This window comes from Triturus cristatus, chromosome 3_2 (genome assembly GCF_964204655.1).
Source record: "Triturus cristatus chromosome 3_2, aTriCri1.1, whole genome shotgun sequence".
Taxonomy (NCBI): Eukaryota; Metazoa; Chordata; class Amphibia; order Caudata; family Salamandridae; genus Triturus; species Triturus cristatus.
The window spans coordinates 1,000,684,037-1,000,698,093 of record NC_140584.1 but is presented as its reverse complement, the minus strand read 5'-3'; the positions used below and the strand labels follow the sequence as shown (position 1 = coordinate 1,000,698,093).

The 14,057-nt window shown below is 42.8% G+C and overlaps 1 protein-coding gene across 3 annotated transcripts in view; it reads right to left on the bottom strand.

Annotated features, from left to right (window-relative positions):
* Positions 1–14,057, bottom strand: part of MMP28 (matrix metallopeptidase 28) — a 496,737-nt gene that overhangs the window by 304,331 nt on the left and 178,349 nt on the right. The window lies entirely within an intron of this gene.

The following is a 14,057-nucleotide window of genomic DNA, read 5'->3' as shown; positions in this document are numbered from 1 at the left end:
CCATACATGTGTACACAACTAGACATATACAAAATACAATTATTCACTAGTATAGATGTGTTGAAACACCAACAGTTCATTAATTAAGCTACAGACAAATTACACTAGAGAAGCAGCAAAAGTATGACTGGACATGATAATATCAGTTTAAAAATATGACACTCAATATAGCTGATATGTCTAAAAACACGCATGTACATGTTCTTGCGCTTAAACAGGTACAGAGATACTCTTACACCGATTCTTAAGCAAACCAAATAATGTGTGTAAGCATACATGCTCTTCCCCTTCATTTGTCAAAAAAGCGATGGAAAATAAATTATCCCGAAAGAAGAAACCCTTTGATGACAAACTAGTAGCCGGTGTGTTGCCTGCAATCTATTCCAGTGGGGACTAGTTATGAAAGAATAAACTATTTGACCTGTAGGGGAATACATAGAGGTACTTTTTTAAGCAATAAGTCATAAGATCAAAAAAGAAACAGAATCGGTAAAATCCAGCACTGGGCCAACCCTCTTACCATTGTTAGCCGGTAGACCTTTGTTTTGCTGACTGAGAGGTAAAGGGCGTAAGCATTTAATCAATCAATTTAATTAACAGTACAACGCATTTAGCTACACAATAAGGACCAGGAATTTGTGACTATTGTTAAGATGGTTTATTACAAGTTAGCAGTCTGTTTAAGATGAGCACATCTTAATACCATGCTGTAAAGACACAGAACAACAGGATAACCCCTAAATCCTAAAGAAGTTCAGGTGTACCAGTATAAGGCAGACAAGAAGTTCAGTCACAGCAATACAAAAGATTAATAACAGAATTTGATGCCCAGAGAAGAGTTTCTGATTCTCTCTTCTATACATGAGTGAAGCCTAAACCATCTAAATTAAAGTCCAAACTAAGGAGGATGGTTTAATAAGCTAAAAGGATCTAAAAAATCAGGTACATGCAGGAAAATAAGAAAATGTGGAGAAGTGCGGAAAGATACGAGAAGGTGTCAGCATTTCAGAAGCTCGGTTCAAGAGTCTTCTTGGGCTAGGGGTATAAGTGTTAGCCTAAGCCACACTCAGCAAAGAGTCAAAAGGGATAAGCATAGAGGTCTAAACCTCTTAAAGTCCAAAGGAAAGCGCTCCTGAAATCAGACAGTGTTTCTTTAAGCAATACAGGCCTAGTCAAGACAAGTGTGTGCATTAAATCAATGGTGCACATTTAACATACATGTGCACATTCAACTTACAAATAAATGGAAAATGTCAGTATACAGATGGAATTTTGAGTACATGTGTATACATATGACTAAGAACTACATTTAAATGCAAATATGAAACATTAGTGCACACATTATATAAATTATTTTCGTTTCTAAAGTAAATTCATTTTAATGGTATAAGGATGGTTTATTCAATCACCTAAACAGTAGATGTCATTTAATGAGTTAAGGCACATAAGCGGATATGTGCATGCGAGGGTGGATGTGGTGTAATATAGCCCTTTGCTGCTGGCGTAGGTCAAATATTTCTTTGCTGCACTAATATTTGTCATCTTATTTTGCTTAACGATCTTTCATGCTTTTGGGTAAGTAGCAAGGCAGGTCCAAAAATCCTAGTAGTGTAATTAATGTACTACTATTCAACTTCCAGTCTGATGTATGTCATGCGTATATGATGGCATGGATGTGGTGTAATAATTGTGTAGATGTCAATTAAAAGCTTGGTGTTGTGTGGTCTACCAGTGCTGTTGTATCTGGTTCTTGTTGTCGGGGGTGTTGCTGCATAGGCTGTTGGGCTAGGATTCTTACTGGCTACTAGGGCTTCCTATTGGACTTGAGAATTAGGGCTTTGGCTTTGATTGGCTGTTAGGGCTAGAGCTGTGATTGGTTATTAGGGCCAGGTCTTCCATTGACCTTAGGGTTAGGGTTCTGATTGGTTAGGGCTCTGATTGGTTAGGGCTAGGTTCACATTGGCCAAGAGGACAATTTTAAGCATAGCGCCCAGGCGTCAAGGCGAAGAGCGGAGAGGACCAGGGCAGTTGCCTGTTTGGGCTGGGTGGAAATGTCAAGGGCAGTTGCCTGTTTGGACCTTTTCACTTAAGCCCTCCATATCCGCCAACATCCAAGCACAGGCATTCTACTTGTGCACCACAAACAAAACTGAAAGATTTAATTGTGTATTGAACCACTACAAAACCCCACAAACCACACCTACACACAACTCTACCTCAGCTACAACACTGTGGCACCTGCATTCTCACACAGAACATCGCTCTGTCCTTTACCAATAACACATCTACACATCACCAACATGAAGCCACATTATACATAACTTTAATGCACCCAGACACACTCCCTGTTCAAACAAAACACCAGCTCTATCCTCTACTTGCCCCTAACAGCCCCCCCTTTTATCAAGACAAAAACTATACTCAGCCTTCGATCACACCATCCACCAACACCTGCCTCCTCTTTTTAACAATTGCCCACAATACACAAACCATACAATCCTCGCATGCCACTCCACCACACACATTACCTATTCCAGTGATCAAATCTAACACAAACTCATAACTCTTACCCACCCCCTCTTAGCGCATACTCTTCTCCAAAACACATCACTACCCCTGTACTATTCAAATACCGCTCACCAGCAGTACTGCACATACAAATCTTTCACAGAAAACCACTACATCAATATCTCCTCTCACTACTCTACATAAACAAAACACACAAATCTTAATACATTATATTCCTTACACATATATTTAATATTTTAGTCCTAATGTACAAGACAAAAAAATACCTCCTTCAAGCTTTACTCTGTCCTACCATTACCCTATACCTCTATCAATGTATCGTCTATCTTCATTTTCCAATTCCAAAACCCTTCTACTGCTATGATCTCCAAAATAACCCTTCCTGGACTCCTCCTTCCTTCCTCTACACCTCTTGGCTCACCCCAAAACATCAGTTAACTACTATGAGCTCCCAAACAACCCTACTAATTTCCCCCCCCTTCATGTTATCTCTCCTTGACTCATCCTAAACCTCCTTTTTCTACTCTGATTATCTTTCTCCCTCAAGCCTTTCTACAGGCTCTTTCCTCCTCCATCTCTCCTTTACGCATCAGTTTACTACTATGATCTCTCAATTAACACTTAGGATTTTCTTGCCTCTTCCATCCCTCCATTACTCTATTAAATCAAACAGACTCACAAGTCCATCGCTCAAATAATCTCATACCTCCATTTACTAATACTATTCTCATATTTCCCTATACTAATCGACCACGAATCCTTTTGGGTTCTGGAGTACTGTGCTACTCGCTGAAAAGCAATTTGATACCTCGTCAGGGGTAGTAAGCGCTATATGAATACAACTACAATATAGGAGTCTCTAATCCTACAGTGAATGCACTTCAATAGTGATGTCAAGTGCAACACTTAACATTAATATTGCTAGGACACACAAAGTACATGTGCTTAAATGCAAGTTTATATTGCCTATTTGTGATGTGTAAGGGTAGAGCCAAAATTATGCTCCTCTAGGAATAACAAAAATATACCCCCTTGGTCAAAAAGGAATTCTATAGGTTTTTCAAGAGCTAGGGCCATTTTATGTTTTGCGAGTGAGAAGTTATGGTCAACAAAAACCACGGATTAGAACTATGAAGAATTATGAAAAGGGAACTCGGTCCTATAAAAAAAGAAGCTTATTCAAAGCTGTACAAAAGTCTGTTCCTCGTAGAACTGGTCATAAGTGCATTAAGCATAAAACAAGATAAAGAGAATAACGTCATGTTTCAAAACTGAGAGAGTTCGAATTCGGGATGGAATTTCTAAGTCTGAAATACCTTGTTGCTTGGTACCAAGAGCTGCCAAGGGTAAAAGAGTGACTGCTCACAGAAACCAGTTTACTTTTTTGTGCATCATTGTTTGTACCTTGTGGGAACTTAGTTACAGAGAACATAAATACTGTGATCTCTTGCCCCTATAGCCTGACAGAGCGCCACGTTATTCTGAAATTTGTAGGGGTGCATTATATTCACTGTTAGTCCGCACCCACATATTAATTGAAGTAGTATTAAGGTGTGACGTAGAAATGTATTACTAGAGTTGCTTAACATAGGTGTGATTAAAAATGTAACCATGTTTTCCATGAAGAGAAATGTCGTAGATCATTGCAAATGTATTTTTTAGTCAATGCATAGTGTTTGGGTTTTATGTAATGCTGTGCATTGAGTTAAGCTTGTACCATATCAAATTTGCAAGTGTAGTCTTCTTATTCACGTATTAAGGAGTGATGAAACTAATGCTTATAGTGTGATTTAGGAATGTGTTTAACAGTGCAAATGCCTGATCGCATATACGTTTGAAGAGAAAGGACTGTTCATTTCATATGTTAGCTAAATGTTGTAGGCCGAAAAGGATTTCCCTTGGTAAAGGCTTTGGGTTTCAGGAGGATGGAAAATCTTAGAGAAGGGAAAAGTCTTTTGTTTCCATGTTTCTGTTGCAGGTGCAAGGACATTTAGCTCGTTAGAGTGACTAGGTCTTTGTTTTAGGAGTTAGAATGGTACGAGAAGACAATATGGGAGTACATTGGAATTTACGGATGATACTTTCAGCGGAGAAGGTGCCTGGGATCCAAGGTCAAGCTAACCGTCGTTGGATGAAGTACAAGTTTCACTTAAAAAGTACTGGAAGGAGACCTGGCTGAAGAGGTGTGCCGGAGGGCCTGTTCTTTGTTTTTGGGATTTTGTATTAGGGACAGTGCCCCGAGGGTGGAGCAGTTGAGGTTTAGATGGGGAGTTAGAAGGAGCATCTTAGAACGAGCTCTGACTAAGTGAATGTACTTCTAAGGAAGTCTTCACTTCTGACACCTTTTTACTCTCTTACCTGGGAGGGAAATGTTAAGTAGGGATGTCACTTTAGAGAGAATGTAGGGATAGACTAACTGTTTTTCTTTTAGGCTAATGTAGAGATTGGACTAATTTTCGCACTTCTGATGCTATTGGAATTGATTATTCTTCTTATTTTGAGTCGAATGAGGCTCTTGCGTCGAATTTCTTTTGTATTAGTGCTCATTTATTTTCTTCACCTTGTATTGAGGTGCTTGTATGTGCAGTTATTCTTGGTTGTAATAAAATCTTAAAATTTTAGATTCAGAGTCAGTGGTCCTTTGGAACTGAGATTGGAATCTGTTGATTATGTATTAAAAATGTGATTTCCTCCTCTCTACACTATTTAGCAGATAAAAAGATTCTGGCGACCTGAGAGGATTCTTGGCCACGGTAAAGTAGACAAGAATCAGGCCCCATCAGTTGGTAGAAGAGTATGATGGTTATCTCTGATAGTGAGGGGAGATCTAGATCAAGATAAGAGATTCTAGAGGCCCTTAGCAGTCGAGTGATGGTGACCTATCGGATGGTGAGCAGCGGACGATGGCAGATGATGGAGATTGATGGAGAGTAGCGGTGCGGCGAAAAGCAGCAGTTCGCGGAGGAGTGAGTATGAATAGGGTGATATGTTTTGCAGATTGCAGTATTGATTTGATTGTGTGATGTCTTGCGGAGTTGGAGTGAGTGTTGAGTGATTGTGGGATCAGGCTGTGAGGGCGCGCAGCCCGGGAAATGTTAGGCTCGACGAGTAGCTTAAGTGATTGTGGTGTAGAAGACACCCAAGGTAGATTTTGTAGACCACTGAAAGGGGATCGCGAGACGTCATCGATTACCCAGACCGAGATAAGGGGAGCGAATGTGTGAGTCAACCCTGGTCGTGGGTTGTTGTATGTGGAACATTGAGTGATTGAAACCTATCAGTTGAGGCGATTGTCCGGTCGTTTCGCGGACAGACAATTGCCAGGTTTGAGGTCAACAATTTTGAGAGACTGTCGGAGGCAGTCAGAGAAGTGATTGTGCGGTCGTTTCGTGGACAGATAATTACTTTAGAGTGTGAATGGGACGAATGCAAGGGTGAGACGTGAATTGTGAAGGAGGGAAACTTCTGAGAGCGGAGGAAGTGTGACGTCAGAGTGTGTCGCGCTGCGATAGGTCGGTTGGTGTGAGTCGCGCTGCTATTGGTGGATGGACATCAGGAAGTGAACGAAAACATTGTGTGCGATCAAAAATTTGTTCATCATGAAATGTTTTAAGATTTTCCGAGAATTATGTAGAGGTGACAAACATGTGGTTACTCGAGGGGGAGAAGAAGCCCCTCCTGAAGATACTCCGGCGCATTATATCGCAAGGAATGTGGGATTGCATACTATAATTTGGCTTGAAAATTGGCATAAAATGACACATAGTGAGGGAGAATTGGCTTTCCCACGATATGGTACTTTCAGGTTGGAGGTGTTGTATCAGTTAAAATCTGTAATGTCTTCGTTGCGACCTCTGCCGAGACCAACTCAGTTTGAGGCATTGCATGTATGGATCAGAGCAGCGTATGACAGGAAAAGAGATCGAAGTCAAGAAAGGGTGAAGAAGTCAATTAAGGCATTTCAGGATGCGAGGTGGGATGCGTTAGAGAAGAGGTGGAGAGTAGAAACTATAGAGGGAGACAGATTGTACCCATTACTGGAGAAAACAGACAGCGCTAAGACAAAGAGTGTAGATGACGATGACAGTGATACAGATGACAGCCTAGTAGAGAGGTTACTATCCGAGAGACCACCTCCATCAATCCAGATTCCTATGAAGGGAAATCGGCTCAAGCAGAAGGGACTAGTAGATTACAGACTCAGTCAGAGGTGAGAGTAGTAGGGAAAATCTCGACAGGAACGAGGACATGAAAAATCAGTCTGTAGCAAGCACAGAGGTTGGGTAGAGGTGTGAGGTTACCGGATGCTTTAAAAGTACCGGTTACCATTGGACCCATTGTTTCAGTTTACGACCCAGATCAAGAAACAGTTGGTAGTCTAGCACAGTCAACCGCAGGATCAAGGAGTGTGCTTGAGGGAAATGGATAAGTGAGTGGAATGGAGCAGACTCCAAAACCTATAGAATGGAGTACGCCATTGCCAGCCACCACAGACTCCTCTAGGGGACAGGTGGATGCGAGATCAGTAAGACCAAGGTCTTTGGCCGAGTCAAGTTCAGATCTGAGGATGTGGGCACCCCCTGTAAGGAATCAGTGTGAAAGAACGGTAGAGAGTGAGGAGCAAGGTAATTCAGGGAACCGATCAGTCTCTGGGAATATGACAGGAGAGAATAGACTTCGAGAACAGGACTGCGAGTATGACGAAAGGAATGGGGCGGCTTGTCGAAAAATATTGAAGGGTGCCCTGAAAGGGAGGATGTTAGATGTAGTAAGGTTGAAAGCAGAAGTAGATGAAATAATAAATGGAAATTTGCCTCTTGAAAGGATATACATGTACGAACAAGATAAGTTACTTTTTGTAGCGAAGGGTGTGACTCGCAAGGCAAGAACTGCACGAGAAATTGTAAGAATTGGCCAAAAGGTATGAGGTGGATCTGTCTAAAACGAAGTCATTGCAGGGAAGCCATGGAAAAAGTGTGTTCTTCGACATCTCTGAAATGGCCTGATGCACTGCCCTTGGTCCTCATGAGCCTTCGTAGTGTTCCCGATAGGAGAACGGGTTGTCACCTCATGAGATCCTGATGGGGAGGGCAATGCGATTACTAGCGATACCTGCTACTGCTCTGATTAGCATCAGTGATGACTTAATTCTCGACTACTGTAAGGGACTGGCTGACGTAGTCCGTTCTGTGTCCCAGCAGGTACAAGCAGCAACTGCTCCAGCCGCAAGTGACCTGTGCCACGACCTGTGCCCGGGAGATTGGGTGCTTGTTCGCAAACACGTGAGGAAGAGTTGCCTGGATGTTCATTGGCGTGGCCCGTACCAGGTAATACTGGTCACAAATACGGCAGTAAAGTGTGGAGGGTTGCCGAACTGGGTGCATGCCTCCCATACCCGCAGAGTTCCAGCACCCTTGGAAGAAACAGCCCCTCTCGTGAATGAAAATCCAGCTGAGGTGGCTGGGCCATCTGAGAGGGCAAGTCAAGCTGTGAGGGTTGCTGATGCAGTTGGTTGTGCACTGGATCGAGCTGAAAGGGGTTGTGCCAATCAAAGCTCCGAATTTGACTCGGACGGAGAAAGTATTGCTGTGGGTGGAGTAGAGTCAAATTCAGCCGAAGAAGGAAGTAGTGCACAGGGTACCCAAAGGGAGAGCAGAAGTGCCACAAAGCAGAAGAGGTTTGGCCTGTGAGCCAGAGGCAGCTGAACCTGAGGTTGGCACCTGAAAGAGATCTTGCCCCAGTTTCTGAAACCTCTGGATCTGAATAGAGTGATGAAGAGCAAGCTCGAGGTAGTCTGAGAAGATCCAGGAGAACAAGAGTGCCGTGTCAAAGGTACGCCTCACCAGAGTGGACATACGCTGTGACTGATGCCAGGAGTGGTGAGCTCGGGGAGGCTGAAGTCTTTGACGTTGGTCAGTGACTTCCCGAACCTGAAAGTGGATGTGCTGCTGTTGGTTCCGGGAGTGGAGATCAAAGGAATACTGACTCTCACTATTCCGAATCCACCACTTCTAAGCAGAATTCATGAACTAATTTTGGAGACGTTGGTTTTTCCAACTTTTGGTTATGTACCACCGCATCAGGAATTAGTGTTGCTTCGTCTCAAACTTTTTCAGCGTGTTTTAGAGATTTTGGGAGCTGATCTTATTTTGGACTGAAGGTGAACTTTGTTTCCGTCAAGACGACGAAAGAGGGCTAGGGAAGTCTTTTGTGGACTGTGTAAATAAGGAACTGAAATCACAAGGGGATTTCCAGCTCTTGAAGTCTCGTTCGAACTGGTTAGCAAGTGACACCCAGAGGAGAAATAGACTCTTAATTGTTGTTGCTGCAACTAAGAACTTTGAGAACTTTGCAAAATCATGGATGCTGGAAATACTCACCGTAGGTCTAAATTAGTGGTAGGTACACTTATAGGGTTGGTGTTAGTTTCTATAATCATAATAGTTGTAGCCTCATATATCGTTTCACATGAGCAGGAAGAGAAGGTACAGGGAACACCTACGCCTACCACTTCTAGCCAAAAGGAGGTCACTATAGGAGCTAAACGAGCTTTACTAAGAGAGTCATAGGTTTCACATAGATCGGTCTAGATGTGATTTTAAGCTTAATGCGTGTGCGAGCTGCTATATGAATATGTGAATGCGATGGATGCAAAGGACTGTTATGTTTTCATGCAGTTACCTTCCTCTGTGGATGAGGGTATTAGATACCATCATCTTCCACTGACGTATGGAATTTCTTGTAGTTTGTTGCTTAGTATCTTTTATGAAAGAGGTCAATTGAGTATTTCTTTTCCAATTATGATGCAGTACTTCCTGAAGTTCCAGCTTACAAGCATTTGAATAAGTACGATTATTACAAGTCAGAGGACAGACTCCGGAAGTATTTCATACCGTCTTTGGAACTGGATACGGCTTATGCTCATCGGCATAATTTGACTTGTTTGTTGTCAGATACAAAGAAAAAGTTTATAGGTCAAGTAGAAGATAGATATAGAAAACTAACTGAAACACAAAATACAGGGGATAGTCCAGTAGATTGGACTGATGAGGAAAGATTACATAGATCTAAGGGGAGTTATGGTCCCATAGCATTGGATCAGGAGCAGAAAGGGAATTTTTGTGTGAGACGTTATCAGAAATATTATGAAAAGGTTTCGGTAGGACAAACTACGTGTGATCATATCTTCACGACGGAAGATTCTGCTAAAAACTTTTTGCAAGGCTCTGTGCAAGTGATTCCTACTGTTTATTATGTGTGTGGAAGGAATGCTTATGTGAGGTTGCCTGCGAATTGGTATAGTACATGCTATTTGGGAATTATTTTTCCGAAAATCTACCATGCAGAGGATTTGGAGCTTTTGGAAACTGAACAGCATTCTAGAGCAAAAAGAGCTGCGAGTGCAGGGATGGTGATTGGAGATATCTTTGGAGCAATGATACCGAGTTTGGGTGTGGTCTTGAATGATGTGAAGATCAGAAGGTTGGCGACTGTGGTTGATGAGTTGTCGATGAATACAGCAAGGTCATTGATACTGGTGGATGGAGAGATGTTATCGATTAGGACGATGGTTTTGCAGAACCGCCTTGCTTTAGATGTATTATTAGCAAAAGAGGGCGGAGTCTGTACATTATTGAAAGTTCATGAATGTTGTACGTATATATTCCAGATAACAGCAAGGATCTATAGAGATATATAGACAACATTACCACGATTCATCAAGAGATTGAGGATTTGACTGAAGAGGGAGTGTGGGAAAAGATTGGTAAGGGATTTGGTCGTGTGGGAAGTTGGTTTGCGAATTTGGGGAAGGGGTTCCTTGGGTTTGTGCTAAAACCCCTCATCATTGTTGTAGTTTGTGTGGTTTGCTTGTGGGGATTCATCAGAGCTTATAAGTGGTACAGAGGAAACAGAGTTTAGAGAGCTCTCAGTTCTTTCTCCAAGGGAATTGTGTGATGGTGTGATGACATTTGTCATCAAAGGGGGGGAACTGATAGAGCACCACGTTATTCCGAAATTAGTTGGGGGTGCATTATATTCACTGTTAGTCCGCACCCACATATTAATTGAAGTAGTATTAAGGTGTGACACAGAACTGTATTACTAGAGTTGTTTAACATAGGTGTGATTAAAAATGTAACCATGTTTTCCATGAAGAGAAATGTCGTAGATCATTGTAAATGTATTTTTAGTCAATGTATAGTGTTTGCGTTTTATGTAATGCAGTGCATTGAGTTAAGGGTGTACCATATTAAAGTTGCGCGTGTAGTCTGCTTATTCACGTATTAAGGAGTGATGAAACTAATGCTTATAGTGCGATTTAGGAATGTGTTTAACAGTGTAAAGGCCTGATCGCATATACGTTTAAAGAGAAAGGCCTGTTCATTTCTTATGTTAACTAAATGTTGTAGGCCGAACAGGATTTCCACACCCAACCCCACACGCACACAACCACACACACACAACCACACACAACCACACACACAACCACAACCTCACACCCAACCCCACACACAACCACACCAACCCACAACCACAACCACACACAACCACAACCAACCACACACACAACCACACACACAACCAAATCCACACACACAACCACACACACACACAACCACACACACACCCACACACACACACACTACACACACAACCACAACCACACACAACCACACCTCCACACGCACCCACAACCACACCCGCACCCACAACCACACCCACACACAACCACAACCACACACACAACCACACACACACAACCACACCCACACACACACCCACAACCACACACACACACAACCACACCCAACCACACACACACCCACAACCGCACCTGCACCCACAACCACACCCACACACACACAACCACACATCCACACACACACCCACAACCGCACCCACAACTACACCCTAAACCACACACACACAACCACACCCACAACCACACCCACACCCACACAATCACATACACAACCACACACACACACAACCACACACACACGTTTATGGGCTCCTAATCTTGAATGCCCACACTAGCTGAGACCAGGGGGCATACTCTTGGACACGGCACCCTTTCCTACTGTGGCCCCATAAAAAAGTGGTGTGACCACCTTAGATGACAAGGTTGACATTCCAACATGGCAGACTAAAAGAAGAAACACATCCATGTGGAGATCTTCAAACTGGAAGGGCTCTGCTTTGTGGTGTTTGCTCAAATGGGGTGGAGGTTTCTTTCATAGTCGCTCAGAGTACATCACCCATGTGTATCAATGAGTTCCACAACAAACTGACCACAAAATCAGAGGCTACTGTTACAGTGGTCCATGCAGTCGAGGCTAAGGTCCTGATGTACAAAGATTACATTTACAGATTGCGCACCATCTTTTCGCAAATACAATCTAATGCTTTGTAAGTGAACAATGTACAAAATACTGAATATAAGGAATTAGGCTGGTCACAATTTCTGACCCCATGGGATTGGCTAAAGTATCTTCCGACATACTTTTATTATCTTAAACAGGTGTTAATTGACTAAGTTGAGAAGCAATACATGCTTCGGCCAAGATCACAGTGGCATGTCAACTTTATAAAGGGAGCTAGGACCTTTGAAAAGTGTTACAAACTTCACCACAACCACACGCACAACCACAAAGCCACACACACAACCACACCCACAACCACACCCACAACCACACACACATCCACACACACAATTACACACACAACCACACACACAACCACACACACAACACACACACACAACCACACAAACAACCACACACACACACACCACACCCAACCACACACACACAACCACATCCAACCACACACACATAGCCACACACAACCACACACAACCACACCCAACCACACACGCACACAACCACACACACAACCACACACACAACCACACCAACCCACAACCACACACAACCACAACCAACCACACACACTACCACACACACAACCAAATCCACACACACAACCACACACAACCACACACACACACACACAACCACACACACACACACTACACACACAACCACACACAACCACACCTCCACACGAACCCACAACCACACCCGCACCCACAACCGCACCCACACACAACCACAACCACACACACAACCACACCCACACAACCACACACACACCCACAACCACACACACACAACCACACCCAACCACACACACACCCACAACCGCACCTGCACCCACAACCACACCCACACACAACCACACACACACACACCCACACACACAACCACACATCCACACACACACCCACAACCGCACCCACAACTACACCCACAACCACACACACACACAACCACACACACACACAACCACACACACAATCACACACACAACCACACAACCACACCAAGCATTGGCATAGCCAATAGGTCTCGCCTTTGGGACCTTATAAGTGTTTAGCCACGCAAAAGTTGATGTGGTTGCACCAAGGATATTGTGCTGCATAACTAAATACTTAGAAGGTTCCAAAAGCGAGACCTATTGGCTATGCCAATGCTTGTTTTAAGAGTTACCCTGGCTTTTAGAACATTTGAGCTGCTGTTGAACCTGTGATATTATTGCTCAGCTGTGGACTCATGTGTCCAAGTTCCCACTAAAATAATTTGTTGGAAATAGTCAACATATGAAATTGTCATGATTACCCTAATGCTGATCAATCCTGCCTGTGTTTTCTGCACCAGCTAATAATGTACTGGAAAGATAACATTCAAATGCTCTATGAAAAGTCACTGTTGAAGGGCCAGGGACTGTTATTCAAAATAGCTTCAGCCAGTGCTTGAAATGAGGCAAAATAAATGAGATCTTAACTGAGTCTGATGCTAAATAATGTGGAAGAATCACTACCCGCCGGAAGCACGTAAAGCTTGCGACAAGGCTTTTATAGGCTTAGGATCACCTGTAAATTTATAGGCAGGAGACCGATTTGTTCCAGTGTGTGTACAAGAGGTGTAGAATGGTTTCAATCTGATAGAGTTTTCGCAATTTGGGATGGCAAAATAGCTGGATCAGCCAAATCTAGACTTTGCAAGTTGCAGTTTTAAAGTATGTTCAAGAAAAAATTATATTTCTTCCCTAAATGGCTTTATTTCAGTTTGTAAAGCAGTGATGGCTGGCATGTGCTTAGTAATATTACATAAACTGCAGAATACATAAATTATAAGCAGAGCAAACTGTCGGAAGCCTGAAGATTACTGAAGTAAAGGTGCTGTAGTGTAATGATGTTGTCAGTTCATTTTGACCAGGTAACGGTGCAGGCTCCATTAGAGGGTTACATAAATGTAACTCTGACTTTGGTGGGTATTTGATACTAATATTAATAACAGTTTTTATGAATAAAATTAGTCCACAGGGGGTTATATGGCCAGAACAATTTTCCTTCGATACCAAGGTAACCTGGGATGCCTTGGAGAACCCTACATGGAAACGAATATTGAACTTAACGTCCAATACTACAATTCAAGCGATTAGATTAGAGCTCCCCTCTTGGA